The 22812-nt window shown below is 43.3% G+C and overlaps 2 long non-coding RNA genes across 2 annotated transcripts; one reads left to right on the forward strand and one right to left on the reverse strand.

Moving 5' to 3' along the window:
* Window positions 1-4144: 4144 nt before the first annotated feature.
* On the reverse strand, window positions 4145-6884 carry LOC123356087. The gene is made up of 3 exons (XR_006575281.1): window positions 6678-6884; window positions 5087-5190; window positions 4145-4480 (listed from the first exon to the last, which is right to left on the reverse strand). It is a non-coding gene; the product is annotated as an uncharacterized LOC123356087 (long non-coding RNA).
* Window positions 6855-19504, forward strand: LOC123356096. Its single transcript, XR_006575282.1, has 3 exons — window positions 6855-6908; window positions 11649-11750; window positions 19260-19504. It is a non-coding gene; the product is annotated as an uncharacterized LOC123356096 (long non-coding RNA).
* Window positions 19505-22812: the final 3308 nt, after the last annotated feature.

Consider the following 22812-nt stretch of genomic DNA (forward strand, 5'->3'; position numbering starts at 1 on the left):
ACTAGCTCCCAATCTCTAAAGGCCTTACTGAAACAATCGGGGCCATTTTCTACCATCCTGTCTTTTTTACAATAATAAAATATTTTTAGCCCATAAAAATATAATATTTAATAGTAACACCCAGAAGTTCAGCCAGTTTTGCTTCATATATACCCTGGGGCCTGACCTTTCTTTCACTGCAGGAACCCATCACATGTATTATTCTGGGAGCACGTCTAGGTTCTCAAGGATATCTGTACATCTTTTCAGCAGTGTGTTATTTTTTATTAATGCTTTGTTTTGTGAAGTGATACCCCTAATGCAGTCATTAAGGCTTAGCCTCAAGGCTGAGGATCCAGATCTCACTGAAAACAATGGCAAAACTCCCATTGGCTGGTGCATGATCGGGATCCAAATCCTGTACCTGAAGTCAGTGTTGTTAGCTTTCTGTTCGGGTATTTAATCCTGTGTTTATCTCTTCCACTTTTTATTTCCGAGGATTTTATGGCGGATTGAACCTATCCTGTCACAATCTTTTTCAATATCCCTCTAGTCATATGCTGGTAGTCTGACTTTCAGCTTCTCAGATCCAGAACCTGACAGGGTTATATGTATTATTCCTAGCTATTGTGTATTACTGTGATTTATCTTGTGGGTTTTTTTTAACATCATAAGGACTCTTAATTATACCCAGAGATTGCCACAAAGTGTTTAGACTGATGCAATATTTTGTACTATAGCTTCCATGAAGTATATAGTTAGAGGATTTGTTAATTTGGAATATGGATCAGCCCTGACCTTCAGATATGCCACTTCTTGTCAGGCTCCACCCTTCAGAACAAAACCTTTCCTGATTGGTTGGTTAAATGATTTTTCATTATTATTTTCCTCATGCCCCTGAACGTTCGGGTTCTGGCTGGTTCAGAAGCAGAACTGACAAAATAGAAGCTAAGTTAGCAATCAGGACAAGACTGTGAGATGACTGGAAATAAGAAAATGCCTCTGTTGAGCTAGCTTCTTTCCTGGCCAACTGTTATTACTTTAGGTGATAATTTTCCATCTTCACATTGCCTTTTATTTTCTGAAGGAACTTTTCTAGGACAAGAAGGTTTTATATATAAAGGTGTGAATTAGAGCTGATTGAAAATTACCGATATTTTTTGGTGGGAAATTTCAAAAAAGTTCTTTATTGAGGGGTATCAAGGCCTTAGCCAAAATACGTAACAACCAAGTTGGAGACTTTCCCCTCTCGTCTTTCAGGAAAGAGAGAGAGATTTTTTGACTATTTAGGGGCTTCACACCAGCTTGTGACACAATGTAGTAGCATTGCAATGAATAGATCAATAAGTCAGGTTGTGTGTATTTTATCAGGCAACAGGTCTGTTGATTTTATTTTCTCTGATCTCTTATTAGAGACTTTATAGAAGTAGATCTAACTTCTAATTATCATAAAGATTATGGGACACACATTGGCTTGATTTTGGCTTTTTAAAAATCACTCTCATTTTCCTTCCTTTAATTCCCTATTGTTCAACTTCTTACTTTTTGGGGGGAGAGGGGGCTTTGTACTTCCGCTTCTCCCTTCATTTGGGCTGTTCTAGGACTCACTGAGTCAATGAGAATTTAGCTAATGTCTTCACTGGCTCTAGAATTTGTCCTCAAGTCATTTGATAGCATGAATGACTGAACAAACCAGTTACACCTCATCAAGCCAACAAGTATAGGTGTCCCAGGGAAGAAGAATTTAACAAAGGTCTCCGACTAACAACGACAGTAAACCAACATGAAAGTAGGCACTGCAATCACAATGTACTCTCCCACGTGAGAGGAGCTCTCATTTTGAGGTTTTATTTCCAGGGGGGTTTCTGTGCATTATGGTCAGTTTCTCAAGATGGACTCATGGCTTTGTTAAGCTTAGGTTAGCCATGTGAGAGAATCACGTATATGAGTGTCTCCATTGGTGAGGATCAAATTGGCCCACTCTGCTAGTGGTGGTTAATAAAACATGGGAGTCTGTTTTTTTAAATGACCATTATCATGGCACTTCATATGCAAGAAAGGGACATGCAGTAAGAGAAAAGATGCTCTCAAATGCCCCCTCATTTGCAGTTCTTTGCCATGATATATTCATTTTCTTATTGTCCTTGAGAAAGCATTATATAGTTATCAATACCAAGTACCAGTGACAGGCAGGTATTTAAAATGCCAACATATCTTTCCCATTATACCAATGTAAGCAGAGTCAGGATGAGCTCTACCCTGACATCTGGTGGTGAATTATGGGGAGTGTGGAAAGGAATTTCAGGTTTTTGCATTGGCATTTCAGTTATTTGCATTGGCACCCCCCACCCCACCTAGCATAGCCCACAGCAGCCTGGGATGGTTATTTTGACAGCTTTGGGATCCCCAATTTCTTTGTTATTGGGGCAGGAGGAATAAAGTGGTGTCACTCTGATTATGTGAATGAGGAACTATGAGACTGCTTTATGACAGAGAGTCTTACCATCAATTAAGTAGCACTTGCTAGACAAGGGACATGGGTGCCAAAACCCAGTGAAAGGAGAGAGGTTGGAGACTGGTGTGTGTACCTTATGGTATGGGCCCCTTTTGAGGGCCTGGAACACCAATTGCACATCCTCCTGTCTCCACTGTTGAAGAGCAGAGCTAATTTTGATTCCATTAGGAGTCCATCTAGAGGCTGCTGAGCTGAATTCACATTGGGCCAGTAGTGCACCAGAGCACCGGGGCTCCCCTACTACAAGCTGAAATCACTAAGAGCTGAAATCACTAAAAGAGCTAAATTTACTGAGCTGAGATCACTGAGTGCTGTGTTAACTAGTGGGGAAGCCTGAAGATCTATCGCCAAGCAGCTGGCAGAGCGGAGCAGTTTGCAGCATGTTGGAGCAGCCCATGGAACAGTGAGCGGAGTGGAGCGGTTTGCAGGGACGGCTGGAGCGGCTCACGGGTCGGCTGGAGGAGCGGCACAGCTGGTGTAGTGGAGCTGGTCGTGGGGAAGGCTGCAGCAGAACTCCACGGAGAGGCGGAGCAGTTGGCCCTGGCCCACATAAGGTGCCCCTTAACACCCTGTGTGTGCCCCCCCCCATTTCCACCCATGCTGCGGGGGTAAAACTCTGCAGATAAACTTTTGAACTCAGGGGTGGCACTGACCAGAGACTTTCGGGTTGTTGGACTTTGGGGTGATTGGACTTAAGACCCTAAGGGGGAAAGGCCATTGCCAAACGTACTTGGAGGTGGGTTTTTGTTGCTTATGGTTTGTGTTATAATCCTGTTTGTGGTGTTTCTTCAACGTGATGTCGCATTGTTTCCCTCCTTTATTAAAAGGATTTTGCTACACTCAGATTCCTTGCTTGTGAGTGGGGAAGTATTGCCTCCTAGAGGCGCCTGGGGGGTGGTATGTAATTGTCCCAGGTCACTGGGTGGGGGCTCGAGCCGGTTTTGCATTGTGTTATTGAAACGGAACCCCTGGATACTGAACCCGGCCCTTGTTGCTGCTAACTCAGAGGGGCAGAAGGGTTACACCAAGATGAATCATTTAATTAAAAACGTATCAATACAGATCACAGAGTTCAATTCTGGAACCCCATTCACATGCTGGGACTACTTGTGTAAAGAAGGGTTTGCAAGATTTGACCCTTTGCTATACATTTAGGGCCTGACCCTATTCCCATTGAAGTCAATGGCAAAACTCCCATTGACTTCAGCAGTGCCACATGAGGCCCTTGCAGAATGAACAGGATACAATTTTATTTCCCACTGAATGCAAAAAGAAAAAAAGCTAACTAAGTACCAAAGTCTTAGATGAAAAAGAAAATAAACACCTTTTGCAGGCTTTTTAATAACTTTTTTTTCCCAATAAAAAGAGCAAGGTTTGTCTGAAATGATTACCTGTTTGAATAGAAAGCACATTTTGTCTCAGGCAAGGCAATTATATCATTGTCTATGAACACAACAATGTAATATAAAGTAATAAAAAGAAAATGCAATATACAATAAGATTCAGACATTCAATTGTTTAATGAAAACACAAAAGAAAAAGAGGACAGGAAATGTGGTTTGCTTTATTGAGAAAAAATCCTTTTCATATGTTTAATCAATAATAAAGTTCATATTTCCTGACTTATGACCTGATTAAAACATTCTTCCCTCCTTGAAATAATTTGTATGTGTTTTTGAGAAAATAATTAAATAGCTGTAATGAATACAGATGGTGTGGACTGATAGCATCCTGGACAGACTGTTCTGTGTATAAACCATTCCCCCTTTGCAATTGACTGCTTAGATAGGTTCACTTCATCATTTTGTTTCAGGATCATTCTTTTCACTGGATTGTATAAATGTAAAACAAACATTTGCAAATGCATCTGGGAAAAGGAAGTCCTGCAAGATCATAAAGCTGGTAATATGGAGATGTATCACAGTTGCATCTTGCATGGTACACACGTTGCTGTTGTTAACAAGTTCTTTTATATTCCTGAACTATCTGAAAAGTAACAGGCAAAAAAGTACAACAAAATTCAAGCTCCATAATTTGAGCAATGGAGACTCTAAGCCAAAGATTCCCAGGCCATGATCCTAATTCATCATCCAAAGAGTGTTAAATATCCTGATTCTGTAATTTGACAAAAAAGCCATATTATTATTCCAGAGACAGAACTTACTGCAGTAGCACATATGAGCTTGTCCTCATATGTTAGCTGTCACACCAATTGTAAAGAATTTTTCTGTTTTATGATTTTTCCCTCAGTTAGCCATTTTGAATTTATGGAGTCGTTGTTGTTCCTCCATATTGGGTGTCCTTCTTGTTGCCCAGTTTGGTGCCCTTTCTGGCAAAGGTGGGAAAGTTAAGGGTCATCTGACCCTCTAATCCACCTGGCAACAAGAAAATATTTAAGGCTGAGCAGCATGCCCTTGAGGTGCTGTCTGAGAGGCAGCCAGTGCCCATCATTGTTCCATCTGCTATCACATTGCTCCTGCTCACCTGACAGAACATCTAGTCAGACTAGCATCCGCATATACCCACACAGGATGACGCAAAGCATCGGAACACCTGGTGGAAGAAGATGAGCCTACCTGAATGTCTACCTACCTGTTCCACCTAAAGACCCATCCTGTTGTATCCTGTGTTCTCGTCAGTCCCAGCTGTCATGGTGTCTTGTTCCAGCTCTGTTCCTGTGTCCATGTGATCCTCACCTGAGAACATGGTGATGTAGTTAATCTTTTGTTATACCTTTTATTCCACTGTGTGTACCTTTTTGGGTTCCTAGCTTAATGCCTTTGTTAGTTCAATGACTGAGTGGTTTTGTCTATTTGTTTAATAGTTTGGGGGTCCTTCTTTTAATAAATTGTTTGTGTTTGCACCTTACCTATGTGTCAGTTTTCTGTCAAGCCCCGATGACAGATGCAGGAGGGGGTTCAAACCTGTAGTTTCTCGGGATTTCTATGCCATCTAGCCTAGCTTAAGAAAAACCCCGTAACACAATGACTAAGACAACTGAGCACACTCAAAGGAGGTGATAAGTCTAATCACACTATCCTTATTCCTTCACTTTTACACAAGAACATAGGAATTGTCAGACTGGATCAGATCCAAGGTCCATCTAGTCCAGTATCCTGTCTCCAATAGTGGCCAGCACCCTCTAGAGAACAAAAACAGAAAAAAAAATATGAATAATACTATAGTCTAGTGAAACAAACTGAATTAAGATAGGAAGGATCACAATGCAGGGGTATGGCCAATCCAATGCCTATGCTTACATGTGCTTGTTCTATCCTTTTGTTTAACAAATGTGGTCCTAGGTCTGGAGCTTGTTTAATTATATACTCCTGGCCATGGTTACACTTGACCCTGGCTTCATAGGAAACTAGAAATTGCCATAAAAAGCAGACCAGTTGTTATCGGGTATGCTGTCTCCAATAGTGGTTAGTATCAGAAGCCTCTGAGGAAGATGCAAAAATCCCACCGTACATACCGGTAGTTACAGAATAACTACTCCATAGGGAACATTTCTTCAAAGCTCCCATCAATTACAGATTGGCAGATGCCCTGAAGCATGAGGAGTTTTATCTCTTATAAAAAGTATTTCCTACTTTTGAGTATCAAATCTGGTCGACTCCCAAGGCAGGAGTCATGCTATTGCTTTTGTTTTGTTTTGGAAAAATATTATCCCCAACTTACTGGTAGGGAACTGAGATATGGGATAGAATAAGTAACTATATCAAAGTCACATCTGAAGCCTATGACTGCGCCAGGAATGAGCCGGGTCTCCCAACTCCCAGTCCAATCTCCTACCCACTAGATCATCTTTCCTCTATTCATTCTGTGATAAGACACCAGGTAGCATATTATATTTTTTCTCTGTTTACCAAGGTAATTGGTCTCAATAGAATGAAGTCTTCTATATTGGCTGATCTTCATACAGGCAAAGAGCAAGGTCTTATTTCTCCTTAGGTCCCTGCCCCTTGCCTATTGGTCATGTAAGCACACTACTCTCTGCCCTTGAACAATGTCCCAGCCACTGTATAAATGCTCCCTTCAGAGCTATCTCAGCAGTAAACAGATAACAGATCTGTGCAAACGTAAAATTTACTTATAATTTCATTAATTTCATTTTCTAAGAGAGCAGTAAGAATGCATTTTCAGTATGAAGCTCACTGTCCAGAGACTGCTGTGAACTGACCTGGGTTCCAGGTAGGACCATAGACAGCCCAAGAATTTTGGTAGAGCAAAAGTGGCTTAGAGTCATCCACACACCTCTCAAATGCTGTGCCAAGTCTACCAAGGACTGTTGAGACAGCCAGAGTGACGACAGTTGATGATGTCACACCAGGCATTGTGTGGTGAAGTTTCCAGATCTGGCTCAATCCTGCAAATCCATGAATCTCTGGGGTGGCCCCCTGGGTGTCACCAGGTAGGGTCAGGGCATGCACCCCTTTGCCTGTCAATGGAAAGTTTGAGAACACGGTGTGATAAAGTATTTTTGTCCATCCTGGTGACATGGTCGAAGAGCATGGAACACCACTTTTGAATATAATGAGTGATTGAGGCCAGATCTTTGCAAGATTGTGACATTCTGCACAAAGTCAAAGTACTTTAGACTCAGGATGTGATGCTGACATCACATATAGAATATTTCTAGCCACACCAATTCTGCCTATCAGCAGTTCCAGGCTTCTGACCCATATAGCAATACAGGTGGTATACAGGCTTGATAAATCCTGAACTTTGTCCCAGTGCAAATATGTCTTTGCATCCATAATTACCTTGAGTGGTTACCTTTAAAAACTTACCAATTGCCTTAAATAATATTACCTCCATGTAGGGTATACTTTATAAGATTGAAATACCCTTATTTATTTATGTATGGCAAGTTTGTACGGGCATTCATTGTAGATGGATAGACAGACACATATGGCATTAAGAATGGAAATGAGAAAATGTTCCTGGTTCCATTCTGCTCACTACCCTGAAAGGAATGTTATCTTTATCTTGTGCTTAAATTAGATTCACAAAAATCCAGCTGTTAAACATACTCATGACATCAAGGCACAAGTGATTTCAGCACATGTATGCACATGTCATTTGAAACACTATACCCCACTAGAGCATCAAGATGGATTATAACCAAAAGCACAGTCAGGCAGGAAAATAGCCTGTCACATAACAAAATGCTGACAGCTCTAAATAACACCTTTTTTGGAAGATTTTTAAACTCACTAAAAATACAGCACTTGTTTTCCCAAAGAAAGTAGGATTATTTTATTATTATTTTCATTTTTAATTCCCCCAACATGGGGTCTGAATAGTTTAGTATTAGCACAGATTCCGTTAAACAGAGTGTCATGACAACCACAGTTCCGTCCGGTATCTGCATAGCCACTCTGCTTATTACCTGTGGAAAAATGTACATACCAAATGCTCAAACTGTTTTTTAAACAGATTGAATATAAATAACTAATCTGACTTGACCTAGATAACTGAATGTAATGTCTCACAAGATGTGAACATAAAAAATTAAATGTAAATACAGTGACGTATTTTACTGGAGGGGAAGAAAGCTGCTAAAAATAGTGTGGGTTAAATGTGTGCATGTGTGTGTGGGAGGGAGGTATTTGTTACTTTGGTTTTTGTTTGGTTTTTGTTTAAGAATAACCATTTTAAAAAGAAATGCTTTCAAAGCTGAAAAGTATGGATCACCTATGCAAGACTTCAGGTATTCCTAGCACTTATCAAGTATTTTTTTCCATGAACAGCACAGGTAAAGCATGTAAAGTATAAGTATTTTTATAAATCTGACATGTATCTATTCTACTGATTTATTTTTCCAATAATGCATAATTTATTTTAGATTGTCCTTTTATAACACTCAGGCTTTGAATCTGATTGAATCCTAGACTTGATGCATATAATTTATATCTTTATAGAGCCATAGTTATTATGTAATTGTATATAACAGGGCCATTGTTATGCACACCCATGCATAAGGAAATGAGGTGACGCCAAATGGATTTCTGAGTAACTACTTGTCAATGACACAAATTCTAATTTATGTGCAGACTATCAGATTCCTAGAGCAGTCACAACCTGCCAATCTTGCTTTGCTCTATCCTGTTGGAACTGACTGATACAAACTAAAAATTTCACATGGCACTGATGTCCAATTTGCACTTGATCTACAAATACCAACAATATAGCCAGCTTTACATTTTATCCTTAAAACTATGCCATACATTTCACACAATCTGAGTTTTCTAATAATTTCCCCTAGGAACACTGTATTTTTGGCAGCTAGTTTTCACAAGAGAAAATAGGATTTGAATTTGAAAAACGATAAGGGAATGTTACTCCAAGGTTATGCTGACTCAGGTTTTATTTTATATAGAACATCTATATATCAGACCAATTTTAAATGCATATGTAACTTTATTGCTGTAGTACAGACAATAAAATAAGACCCAGCATTTGGGCCCTATGACCTTTATTAAGAGATTGCTTTAAGGATGAAATATTGGATTCTCTGATTCATTTCAACTTTATTCCCTGATTCATTTCAACTTGATTCAGTCTAATTCACCTCATCCTGTAATCCATCTTATTTCAGTTCCCCCACATCATTCCAATATCTCTGCAGCTTCCTCCTCACAGGACCTCTCCAAGCTTTCACTCCTCACAGTATTGAATTCCTAAATATATCGTTAGTCATTAGTTTTTCTCCCCTTTCCTCCTTAAATTGCCTCTCCAGTCTCCTTCGTGTCTTTCCAGTTTCCCCAATAACATCCAGAGATGTACAAAACTGGATGGTTTTGTTTCCCAGGTTCCCAGCTGTTCACGCAATCATTCTCTTTGATTTAAATCTGGGCAGGGTCACGCTCCAGGAGTCTTCTTTTGAAATTTGGGTTTAACTGTGCCCCAGTCAATAGAACAAAATGAAATCAAAGAGTTTATACTGCTGAGTCAGCAAACCACAGCTTTTGATGAAAAACCACAAAGTGGGCTATGTTCATTTGAAAGGACTCTACTATTTTGGTGAATATGGTCTAAGTTTTGAATCTGTCATGAAACCCAAAACCAAATGAATTTACTTGGTTTGAGGTTTCATTGTCAGCCTTTCAGACAGCTCTAATCACATTAGCATCATCACGACTTTGCACCAGATTAACTACATTTTTGGTGAGGAATCTGATATGGAATCTGTTTCTTCCTAATATAGGGCCAAATTCTGCCATTCTCTAGTTAGACCATTATTGACTTCAGTGAGGTTGCACAGGTGTAATTGATGTCAGGATTTGGCCCATAAAAGCCGTTGCAGTCACCGTTTTGCTGCTTGGGGGAATGAGACAGATTCATGCCTGCAGAAATGCAGCAATAAAAAGGATTATAGGAAGATATAACAAAAATTGTTGTATTTTTTCCTCCATGGAATGTTGTACATAGTCTATTGAACATTTTCTCCTGTATTTCATGATAGCACAATTAAAAAAGGAAAGGACAAGCACTGACATAGCACATGAGAGTACCTCCCAAGGTCACCCCAATAATTTACTATTGTAGGGCACGGGGTTTGGTCTGCAGCTGTTGCAAGGGAATTCTTCTCCCTGGAGTATCTCATGACTTCAGTTTCCAACAGAAAATCCATTAACTGGAATAGAATATCAGAACTACCAGGTATGCAAAGCTCTACTAGAGAACTGTGTTTTTCCTGGTCATTTCTGGTATGTCATTCAATCTTTTTAAATGTTAATGGATTTAAAGTATGTGTGTGTGTGTGTGTGAGAGAGAGAGAGAGAGAGAGAGAGACTATCTACAAATTCAAGGGCCAAATAATCCTCTTTAGAGGATTTTTAAAGGGTGTATAAGAATAAAAAAGAGCCTCCAAAAATCCTTAAAAACAGGAAAGAGTAAATGGCACCCAAACATCCCCTAAAATCCATGCAAACATGCAACAGATGTGATCTGTGTGAGGATGGATATAGCATATATGGAAGAATCAAGGTTTGACTAAATGCTACAAAAGCACTTCACATCTCCTGGAAGGTACCTGACTCATTCAGAAACAAATCTGTAATGTAGACAGTGACCCACAGTCAGATACACATACCTGAACACTGAATGACCCACCTCCCAGTTCATATAGTTTTCTCTGTGAGTATAACAGCAATTGTGACATCATTATACCAAAGGAGGCTTATATTACATTAATAATGGCTAGTGTGTCCTCCAGGCATCCAAAATCTCCCAACATCCCCAAGTTGGACCAATATCTGCTTCAGTCTCCTATGCAGAATGGCAAAGATGCAAGTTACAGTTACTTTAACTTGTTCCCTTTACTATTTTTGTTTTAATACTGAGTTACATTTGGCTCTGATGGCACTTGGTCTTTGCTAGGTCAAGTCCACGTAGAGTATATTCTACAGTTTGCTTGAGAAGTGAGCAGGGCGTGCACACTACATTATGCCCTCCTGTGCTCCCCAGGTTATTAGGGCAGAATCTTATACTTCTTTTTAGATAATTATATATAACTTACCCCCACACACACACCCCCACACCTTCCATGTCATATACCAGGTGGGATTTGGTGGGCTCCTGATCATTTTACATTTCCCAAATGGCAAAGCCATTAGAGTTATTCCAGTTACAACATGTCATTTTACATTCATTTCTTTATATCATTCTTTACAGAAGAGAGCTAGTTGTGCAGAACACACAGTTGCAGAAACCTTCTGAATATAACCAGATCAGATGGTCCTCAGGTTTGCTCAGTTCACATTCGACTTTACTGGGGTCTCTAATATATTTGCACACATTGAATAGCACCTTTCTTCACAAATAGTCCCATTGGAAAAAAATAGCACTACTCATGGAGTAAAAGAGCTCTTCAAAGTGAATAGAGACATCAGAATCTTGCTCTCAGTGGCATTATAACTGATGCCAATGACAGCCAACACTGAAAAATTTCCAATTCAGTATTCTCAGCATGAAAGCCTACAGTACTATCATCATAACATGTTTATGTTCTGGACGTTGATGCTAGGTATCACACTCCCTGCTTCAGAGAACACTGCAAAGTCAATTAGAAACTATGACATAAAAAGACCTATTTTCCTGTGTCCCTGCAAAACAATTCCATGCTTTTTCTGTTTGTTCCCTTCAGCAGAGCTTTTGATGTGCTACGGAAACAATTTAACCAGACTTACTCATTTGGAGTTCACTCAAGGAGAAAAGGAATCTTGGTGATATATTCTCTTGATATAAGGTTAGTTTGAGAAAGAGAAGAACATAACAAATAGTGTCTGACTTTTCCTTCTTCCTCTCTTATATCCTGTCCTGTACAGTTTTTGAACTTGCATTTATGATCCTATTCACACAGGTTTCAGTGAACTATTCCTCTGTCCTTCTAATCATCAGTGAGCCAGTAAATAATAATAATATTATTATTACATATGAGGAGGTGATATTCTTGAAATAAGTTGCAGAGATAAAAATATGTGATGTATTAATTTATTGTGTACCTCTGACTGCCTCTCCTGCCCTCTGCCCTTCTGATCCATCTCTTTGGATTTATTCTAAGATTCCAAGCCTCTGAGCATCTTTTTAAATAGCACCCATTTCTTTTTAGATCAGCTGGTCAGATGTTTCCTCCTTCTCCCCAAATATGGACTTTCTTCCCAAATTACACCTGCGCAAGGCCCAGAACAGGCTAGATTTAGTACTTAGTGACTGACAGGTTTCTAAACAGCACTTCAATGTTCATCATCTTGAAATGTTGTGGAACCTGAATTGAAAGTTTTGCAAGATTGGAAAGGGGGCATTCCCAGCTTCTCAATGGGATACACAATAGTTGCTCCTAGCAGGGGAAGGACTCAAGATACTGGACTTTAAAGGCGTGATATTTGTAAGTACTGAAAGGCAACTCTGGGTCACCTTCAGATACTTTTATGTCTGCCTTTGAGCCCTGTACAGTTAGACTCCTGGGGAGGGATCGCCCCCTTCTCTGATAAAACACATGCAAAGGGATTCAAGATGAGGAAAAATCGAAGAGGTCCCTTAGGGTATGTCTACACTACAGGAGTAGTTCGATTTAACTTAGGTCGAATTTGTGGATTCGACCTGATGAATTCGAATTTGTGTATCCACACCAAGGAGACTAATTCGACTTTGTGAGTCCACACTAACGGGGCAAGCATCGATATTGGAAGCGGTGCATTCTGGGCAGCTATCCCACAGTTCCCGCAGTCCCCGCTTCCCATTGGAATGCTGGGTAGAGCCCCCAGTGCCTTCTGGGGGAAAAATGTGTCCAGGGTGGTTTTGGGTAACTGTCATCATTCAACCGTCACTCCCGCCCTCTCTCCTTGAAAGCGCCGGCGGGAACTCTGTTCGCGCACTTTTCTGGTCAGTGACAGCGCGGACGCCACAGCACTGCGAGCATGGAGCCCGCTGCGATCATCGCTGCACTTATGGCCGTTGTCAACTCCTCGCACCTTATCGAACACCTCTTCCACAGTCAGCTGCTGAGAAATCGGGCGAGGAGGCTCCGGCAGCGCGGTGAGGACGTGAAGTGTCAGAGTGGCACAGACCTCTCACAAAGTACGGTACGCCGCGCCGTGGAGATTATGGTGGCAATGGGTCACGTTCATGCTATGGGATGGCGATTCTGGGCCCGGGAAACAAGCACGGACTGGTGGGACCGCATAGTGCTGCAGGTCTGGGATGAATCACAGTGGCTGCGAAACTTCTGGATGCGTAAGGGCACTTTCCTTGAACTGTGTGACTTGCTGGCCCCTGCCCTGAAGCGCCAGGACACCCGGATGCGAGCAGCCTTGAGTGTGCAGAAGCAAGTGGCCATAGCCCTCTGGAAACTTGCAACGCCAGACAGCTACCAGTCAGTAGCGAACCACTTTGGCATGGGCAAATCTACCGTGGGGGTTGCTGTGATGCAAGTAGCCCACGCAATCGTTGACCTACTGCTCTCAAAGGTGGTGACCCTGGGAAACGTCCAGGTCATCATAGATGGCTTCGCCGCGATGGGATTCCCAAACTGCGGTGGGGCTATAGATGGCACTCACATCCCTATCCTGGGACCGGCCCACCAGGCCAGCCAGTATATTAACCGAAAGGGCTACTTTTCAATGGTGCTGCAAGCACTGGTGGACCATAAGGGACATTTTACCAACATCTACGTCGGGTGGCCGGGCAAGGTTCATGACGCGCGTGTGTTCAGGAACTCTGGTCTGTTTAGACGCCTGCAGGAAAGTAGTTTCTTCCCGGACCACAAAGTAAGTGTTGGGGATGTGGAGATGCCTACAGTGATCCTCGGGGACCCAGCCTACCCGCTAATGCCCTGGCTCATGAAGCCCTATACAGGCGCCCTGGACAGTGACAAGGAGCTCTTCAACTACCGGCTGAGCAAGTGCAGAATGGTGGTGGAGTGTGCTTTCAGACGTCTCAAGGGGAGATGGAGGATCTTACTCACTCGCTCGGATCTCAGCGAAACCAATATCCCCATTGTTATTGCAGCTTGCTGTGTGCTCCACAATCTCTGTGAGAGCAAGGGGGAGACCTTTATGGCGGGATGGGAGATTGAGGCAAATCGCCTGGCTGCTGATTACGCTCAGCCAGACACCCGTGCGATTAGAAGAGCCCAGCGGGAAGCGCTGTGCATCCGGGAGGCTTTGAAAGCTAGGTTCCTCAGAGAGCAGGGCAACCTATGACTGTCCAGTCTCTTTACAGAGAAGCTGAACCTGCCCCTGTTTCAGTTACTATTGACTTTTTTCAGCGGTTACATACCCCGTTCACCAGGTTTCCCCCCTTCCAACAGACGTTTAAAAATAAAGTTATTGGAACATTTTTAATTAACAAAGTTTTCTTTACTAACGAATTCTCGTTCAAGGGTTCCAACAGGGACGCAGACTGTGGTGGGTACAGTGTGCAGTGATGTACAGACCGCTTCTACACTCGAGGACTGACAGGCTCCTGCTCCTACAGCGGTCTCTGGGGGGAGGACGGTTACCGGAGGGTGTGCAGGAAGGGGTGGGGTTTGCAGGAAGGGGTGAGGGGTGTGTGGGAAGGGTGAGTAGGTGTGGGTGGATGATGGCTCTGGCTGGGGCTCAGGGCATCGGAGAGGTTCATGGCTAGGGTGGAAGGGCATGGTAAGGGCAGCCTGCCTTGCCATTTGTGGATGCCAGCCGCTCGGACCCTGGGGCAGCATACACCTCCCAGACTGACCTGGGGCAGCAGACACCTCGCAGAGTGACCCGGGTGCCTAGTGACTGCACTCTGTGTGTGACCTGCTGTTGATCCTGCCCCCATGTCTGTACCCTGTTAATGGTGGCTGTCCTACGCAATTAACAAACCCCTCCCCCACCCTTCACACAAAGTCTTCTGCAAAGAAACATGACGGAAACAGTAATGAACAGCAAACTATTTTTAATACTCAACTACACAGTTGGGGGATGAAACTGGGATTTGGGATCGGGTGAGCCAGGAAGGCAAGCAATTCTCATACTTTAGGGAATGAGAGCTGTTTGGTACATGAGCGCTCTGCTGGGGTGGAGTGACAGTTTTCACGGCCCCTAGCGCCCCTCCTTCTTGTGATTTTGGGTGAGGGGGGGACAGGACTTTGTGGCGGGGGAGGGCGGTTGCAGATATAGTTCAGGGGGGCTCTCTGCTCCTGCCTGCGGTCCTGCAGAACATCCACAAGGTGCCGGAGCATGTCCGTTTGCTCCCTCATTAGTCCAAGCAGCGTTTGAGTCGCCTGCTGGTCTTCCTGCCGCCACCTGTCCTCCCGTTCGCTGTGTGAGCGCTGCTGCTGAGAGAGGGTCTCCCTCCACTGGCTCTGCTGGGCCGCCTCGGCTCTGGAGCTGGCCATCAGTTCAGAGAACATCTCGTCCCGAGTCTTTTTCTTTCGCCGCCTAATCTGCGCCAGCCTCTGTGAGGGGGATGCCGGGGCAGTTCGGGAAAGAGCCGCAGCTGTGTGATGGGAAAAAGGAAGTGATTTCCTTCCAAAGATACGTTTGTGAACACTGAACACAGTCTACTCAGTTTCTGTGAACAAGACCATACAGGGCACCTAATCTCATGTGCTCTCAGGACAAGTTCGAATTTTCGGCATTCGCTTTCATTGCCTGGGGTCTTGCACTGGAGATCGGACAAGCGGGGCAGGACAGCAGAATCCGTGTAGCAGCCAGGCCTGGTAAGCCGGAAACTTTAGGCTGCTTAACAGTTAATGGATAGCAGGGCCCTCCTGCTGCAGGCAATCTGGAAAGCATAAAGTCTGACCCTGTTCCAGCCCCTCGCGGCTGTCCCCGGGAAAGATCCCTGTATGCTTTTCCTCTACAGCCTCCAACACGTGGCTGTTAAACGACGGTCATTGTTATGCAAAGGAAAAGTCAAGCATTCACAATAGTAACATTAAAGTAATTCCCCTAATTAGATGCAGCAGTCGCCGAGCGAGATCACCCTGAAGCGGGTCTCCAGGACAAACAGAGAGCGAATGCTGCGTGAATCCCTGCACAGACCAGGGCCCTATGCTGCCATGCTGGTCGAGGCGATGCTCCCATTATACCTCCTGATGGCCTGGCACGGAAGAGTGTGCTTCCACGGAGCACCCAACAAGGCACCTCTCCCCAGGAACCTCCTAAGGAGGCTTTTCGAGTACCTCTCAGAGAGCTTCGTTGAACTGTCCCAAGAGGATTTTTGTTCTATACCTATATGCATTGACCTTCTTTTTATATAGTTTTTATTCCTGTTTTGTTAAGAAATAAATGTTTACATGTTTATAGCACTTACCGACTGATCCTTCACCTGATTCGGAGTCCGGGTTAATGGCCGGGGAGGGTTGGTAGGGGATCTCTGTGAGGGTGATGAAGAGATCCTGGCTGTCGGGGAAAGCAGTATTGTAACCGCTGTCGCCTGCCTCGTCCTCCACAAACCCTTCCTCATCTTCCCCATCGGCGAACATCGCCGAGAAACTGCCCCTCGACACTATCCCATCCTCAGAGTCCACGGTCACTGGTGGGGCAGTGGTGGCAGACCCACCGAGAATGGCATGCAGTGCCTCGTAGAAGCGGCATGTCTGGGGCTGGGCTCCGGAGCGTCCGTTTGCCGCTTTGATTTTTTGGTAGCCTTGTCTCAGGTCCTTGATTTTCACGCGGCACTGCGTTGCATCCCGGCTGTATCCTCTGAGTGCCATGGTCTTTGCATTCCGTTTTTTGGAGCGCAGCTCCGAAAGCACAGACTCATCGCCCCACACAGCGATCAGATCCAAGACTTCCCGGTCAGTCCATGCTGGGGCCCTCTTTCTACTCTGAGATTGCATGGACTCCTCTGCTGGAGAGCTCTGCATCGCTGCCAGTGCTGCTGAGCTCGCCACGACGTCCACACAGGAAATGAGATTCAAACTGGCCAGACAGGAAAATGAATTCAAATTTTCCCGGGGCTTTTCCTGTATGGCTGATCAGAACATCCAAGCTCGGACTGCTGTCCAGAGCGTCAACACAGTGGTGCACTGTGGGATAGCTCCCGGAGCTAGTAAGTTCGATTTGCATCCACACCTAGCCTAATTCGAAATAGCCATGTCGAATTTAGCGCTACTCCCCTCGTCGGGGTGGAGTACCGAATTCGAACTAAAGAGCCCTCTAGGTCGAATTAAATGGCTTCCTGGTGTGGACGGGTGCACGGTTAATTCGAATTAACGCTGCTAAATTCGAATTAAAGTCCTAGTGTGGACCAGGCCTTAGTGAAGTTTCACACACATTATTCCATCAGTACAGGCTACTAATAATAACAACAAAGCTTGCCACGCACAGACTCTCTGTGTCAACAAGCCCATGGTCTTCTCTACTCTATAGACTCTATTGTATGACCTATTCTCACAGAGTTTTATTGCTGTTAGCCAAAATTAACTACATGAAACTAATTAACAACATTGGAATGGACTATTTCTTTGATCCCACCAGTTTCCTCTCTTCATATTTCACAAATATCTGTTAACTCCCTGACAGGTAAGGGTAATGTCATTTGTAAATTTCCTATTAAGCATTGGTTTGCTTTTCCATATAATATTCCTTCCAAAATATCTTCATTTACCAAGAAAATACAGATATTTTCTATTATTTCCTCATGAAGGGCTTCATCCTGTTCCCACTGAAGTCAATGGCAAAACTCACAGTGATTCCAAGGGTACAGGACAAGAAACTACTTTTAGATTAACTTGTAAGTACACTTGGGCAAAACAGTAAAGAGTCATACAGCAGACCCTTAAGCTTGCACCAGCAACAAAAAGCTGTACAGATTGACAAAGTTTCTCACAAATGCATCTTAGTTTAATTTTGCACTGAAATTGTGTTTTGCAGTAGTGGACTATACTTAATATTATGAGAGAGAGTCATATTGCAGGAATTTTGTAAAGTTCCCTTTTATAGTTGAGTTATGAAACAGTACAAAATGAAAAGAAAAAAAATGTTTCAGTGGAGACCCTGTATCAGTGTTGCATTTTAGGAGACAAAAAATAGCACAGACCTCTATTTGAGTGCATCCTGTTCAAAGATCTTTTCTCTGTATAATTCTGTTTTTCATTTTAGACATTCAGAACAAACCATACACCACTGTATGAGACATAGATGCCATTTTTCCAGTAGAAAAGGCTTTTATGAGTGCTTATACAAGACGGCTTTATATGGGTCTGACACATCAGCTTGCTGATTTACCATAAATGCATGATTATGCAGCCACCTCCAAAATAGCACTAAAATTCAAGGACATGGTAAATCATAGAATTACACATAGGCCTGAACTCCAAGCCAGCTTAAGCCCATTTATGTCTGAAGAAACAAAGAGAGTAATGGACTGAAATGGCAAATTATATCTGAACCCAAGTCACCCTAAACTATACAAAAGTCCATCATCTTTCTGAAATCAGGGTTCAGAAAACAAACAGCATAGCATATTTTGAAGTCAGTAAAGAAAACAATAAGACATACATAAGTACCTGCAAGACAAAGTAGCATATGCCTCTTTATGTTCTGGGGATAGGAGTGTTATTTGTTTTATTTCATTTTGTGGGGAGAGCTATTGAATTCCTTTCTGTATTGAATGTATAACATTGATCTATACATATATTTTATTGCATCTCAGAGGGGTAAAACTGCTCACAAGTTTCTAACTATACTCACTTATCTTTGTTCTTTTTGTATTTGATGTCACTTACAAACTTCTGTACAGAAAGAGCAGTCTAGTCTACAACCAAATAGCCAGAGATTTTAAGAAGTTCTGAAGATGTGATTTATTATTCTAAACATCCCACACAGCCATTTCAGTTCCATAACCCACACCAGTGGTCCCCAATGCAGTGCCTGCGGGCACAATGGCACCCGCCGGGGCATCTATGTGTGCCCGGGTACTGGCCGGTGGACAAGCATCCGCCGAAATGCGGCTGAAAAGCGGTGTCACCAAGAGGCGCCGCCGTTGAAATGCTGCTGATTTTCAGCGACATTTCGGCGGCAATGCCTTTTGATGACGCTACTTCGGCGGCATTTCGGCGGCGATGCTTCTTGACGTTGCCGCTTCTCGGTGGCATTTCGGTGGATGCTTGTCCACTGGCCACAGTCCTTGGTGGCTTGTTGTCCGGCGCCCGCCACCCAGAAAAGGTTGGGGACCACTGACCCACACGATTGCATGTGAGGATACAGGCCATGTACTAGGCAGGTACACAAGGGTAAGAGAAGGAACAGGGATCTTCACCTCACCCTCATTTTTTGTATTTCAGGTTGTTTCTAGTTTTCAAAAAACTAGTGGACACCAGACAAACCTAGAGTTCTTGCAAGTTCAAAATGTAAACTCCAAATGTGACATTTTCTGCAATCTTTCCTGGCGACGTCATGGCATCAATCAACATGCAGAATGCAAATCTACACATCCAAATTGCTGCCACTCCATGGAAAGTCCTTTGCTTTAGTGGCAGATCAGAAACACTTCCAGCACATGATCTTTCCCCTCAAGCTGGCTATGGCCTGGAAGACCCTTGAGGAAACCCTGGTCTTTGTTCCATCAGCTCTGCAGAAGGAGGTTATCTGTATAATAAATTATTTAGACAAGCGGCTTATATTTCAGCAAATTTCCCTTGCAACTGACAACGGCAGGAGCCTGTGTAAGGGGCTGAGCCTGGTAACAGACAGATCAGAGTTCTCTTGTTCCCTCTCAAAAGATAACTAATTTGGGAGGCTCTTAGGGTATGTCTACACAGAGCTTTGGCACCCAGCCTGGGTTAACAGACTTGGGTTACCAGGACCCACAATAGCACTCTGAAAATAGCTACAAAGACAGTGTTTTGAAGTTGCAGCTCGGGTTGGAGTTTTGGCTCTGAATCTAGGGAGGAGGTGAGCTTCAGTGCCCAAGTTTCAGCCTGAGTTACAACTCCAAAGTGCTGTCTACACAGCTATATTTAGAGCTCTGGCATGAACAAGCCTTTTCTATCCAGGCTGGGAGGTTCATTCCTGTAGGCTGCAAAATGCCATACCCTTTGAGATTCAGGATGAGGACTAGTGTTTCCATCCATGCACAGAAACTGCAAGATGGAACTACTCATTGAGCAGATCCAGTAGTGTTCCACTTTGGTGAGCCTTCTAAAGCCAATGGTGTACTGCACTGTACCTAAGGTAGAAAGGGGAATTGGTACCATTGTGACGTGCATGCAGCTTTGAAGGCCTTCTTATTTAGAACAACCAAATTTAGAAAATCCTCATTCATTCCCCCAAGAGTAAGAAGCAAGGGACTGAAGCTTCAAGGCCTGTGTTAGTTAAATGAATAAAACTGGATCAGACGCATACAAGCTGGCAGACCTTTCATGCCCTGTTCATAGAAAAGCTCATTCAATTAGATCCATTTCAGCTTTCGGTTTCAGCTGAGAAACTGTGCAAAGCTGGCGCTTAGCTGCCCCTGGACATGTCCTCTAAGCACTATCAACTCAATGTTCTTTCTTCAACAGATAAAGCCAATGGGCAGTTTGGCCCCCAGGCAGCAAGGAAGAGAGTTCCCCAGAGCTTCTTACTAGGCCTTCCTCTCCCCCTCCTTTCCACTATAGTCAAGAATTTGTCAGGGCAACTGTTTTTATGTGCTGGGGGACCTTGTAGTATGAATGCAGTCTGGTTAGCTTGGTCCTTTTGCTTTTTACACCTTCTGTATATTTTATTTTATTTTATTTTATCTCTGGGAGATGCTACACAGATCCTATTTGTCTTGTTCTCATGTCAGCTAGGTTTCACATTTTCTTTTCATGCTCCAGTTCCCCCAATACAGGAATTCACCCCCAGCCCTCACTCAGGTAAAAATTGCATCTTTGTGGTTATGCACGTTGTATGTAATGTTGTTACTAATGCAAGGTAGAGTTGCAGCTCTGGAAGTCATCCAGGCTGGAAGAGAAAAGAGGGGCATGACCTGAATGGTTAGTGGGAACCACAACAGGAGATTCTTATTAGTTGTTGATCTGCCTGTCAAGTAGAGAGAGAAGAAGGAGATACCCATTTCTCCTGGGTTGATAGACCAGGGCACAAAAATGAATTATCCTTTATTTTAGTGCATTTTTTTTCTAATATTTTTTGTGAGAGCTCATTCTCAGAAAGATTATAACATAAACCTTCCAGTAGTTATGTAACTGTGTTTATCTTTTAAAATTTCATTTTGCATTGTTTTTCACATTGTATGATTTAACGTGGGTCCTATGCTACATGCAAATAAGGGGCCCAGAAGACCTTCCTCAGCTTTCACTTAGCCCTCTTGCTTGAGTAAAGACATCAGAATTTGCCCAATTACTTGCTGATCCCTAATTCCTATATACCCCTGGCTGGCCGGGCCTCCTTCTTCCATATGAAATTTTTTTTTTTTGAGGAGCAGGAAAAAAGTCTAGGGGAGAAAGACATGCAGCCCAGATACTCCTCCACCATGAACTCCAGTGGCTTTTTTCCATGATTTAGTTCCCATCTGCACTGGGCAGTGCAGGAAAACGTAGAGGCTACAGTTTTCACAAACCAATGTGAGAGTCACATCAACACAGATACTGATGGCTATAAAAGCTAAGGGCCCAAATTTTGCCCTTATAATTGCAAGCAGAGCACCCATTGAAATCAATGTGCACATCAGACCACAGAATTTAGCCCCCGACATTTACACAGGTCCATCTACATATGAAAGGCAATTGTGGATGGGACACAGAGGAAAAGATAAAGTTGGGAGCAAAGTGTGCACAGGAACTTAAATTTGACTGCTTTTGGAGGGGCACGTTCTGTGCCCCCACCATGGCCCCGGGACCGGAGGAGCTCACTTTCCCCACCATGGTGATGGGGCCAGAGGAGTTCTGTGTCCCTGCTGATTATTTGAGGGGCTCGTGCCCCTGCTTGCCCCCCTTTATGCACGCCTCTGGTTGGGAGGGTACTTATAAGAGCAATTAAGTGCATTTTGTTCAAAATGGTAGTTCCCGTGGCTTAAAATTAGCACATAGATGCAACTTTTCTTACCCATCACATATTCAGAACTAAATTATCTGCATATATCATACATATATACACACACTGCTATTTAATAAGTTGATAACAAAAAAAATAAACCTTACTCTTTTAATTAGAAGTGTTTGAAAAGCACAAAAGTTGGCTTTTTCACATTCTGCTCTCATCCAATAACCTCATGTAACTTATTCTTTATTCAGTGAAATTTCTGACTGTTTAGTTTTAAGTTTAAATCAGTTTAAAATTGATTGCTCATTTTTTGTTTACCTCTGCAATCATGGCTTTGAAGCTGTGGAAAAGAGAACTGGCTCACCATTATAAATAAGAAGTAACAAAGTCAAATATATGTTAAGATATATGCCACATAGTTTATTTGTCCTAAAGCTAATAATTTTGGAGCTACAAAAACTAAAGAGAAGGAATTTGTTATCTTTTGCCATTCTGCAGGTTTTTTGCATCAAATGACAACACTGTTGCACAGTTCCAGTGATTTTCTTCCATTCTGTTCCCTTGTATTTCTTTTGCATATTACTGAACAAAACTGTCTACGAAGTGTGATCTCTCTATTCAGTCATAGTAGGCATGGGTGGCACGTGAACTGCTGGCTGCGGGAGGCTAGTCCTCAGCCCTGCGCCTTCCACCCACAGCCCTGCCCCTTTTGCTCCCCCCCCTCCAACTGGAGCCCAGACCCCACCACTGTGGACAACGGCTCCTGCCCCAGGATAGTGCCCCCAGCTCCCTCAGCCCCAGAGTGCTGGGAGGGCAGGCGACATGGCTGCAGCCTCCCCAGCACTGGGAACAGGGGCGGCTCTAGGCACCAGC

This window comes from Mauremys mutica, chromosome 1 (assembly GCF_020497125.1).
Source record: "Mauremys mutica isolate MM-2020 ecotype Southern chromosome 1, ASM2049712v1, whole genome shotgun sequence".
Taxonomy (NCBI): domain Eukaryota; kingdom Metazoa; phylum Chordata; order Testudines; family Geoemydidae; genus Mauremys; species Mauremys mutica.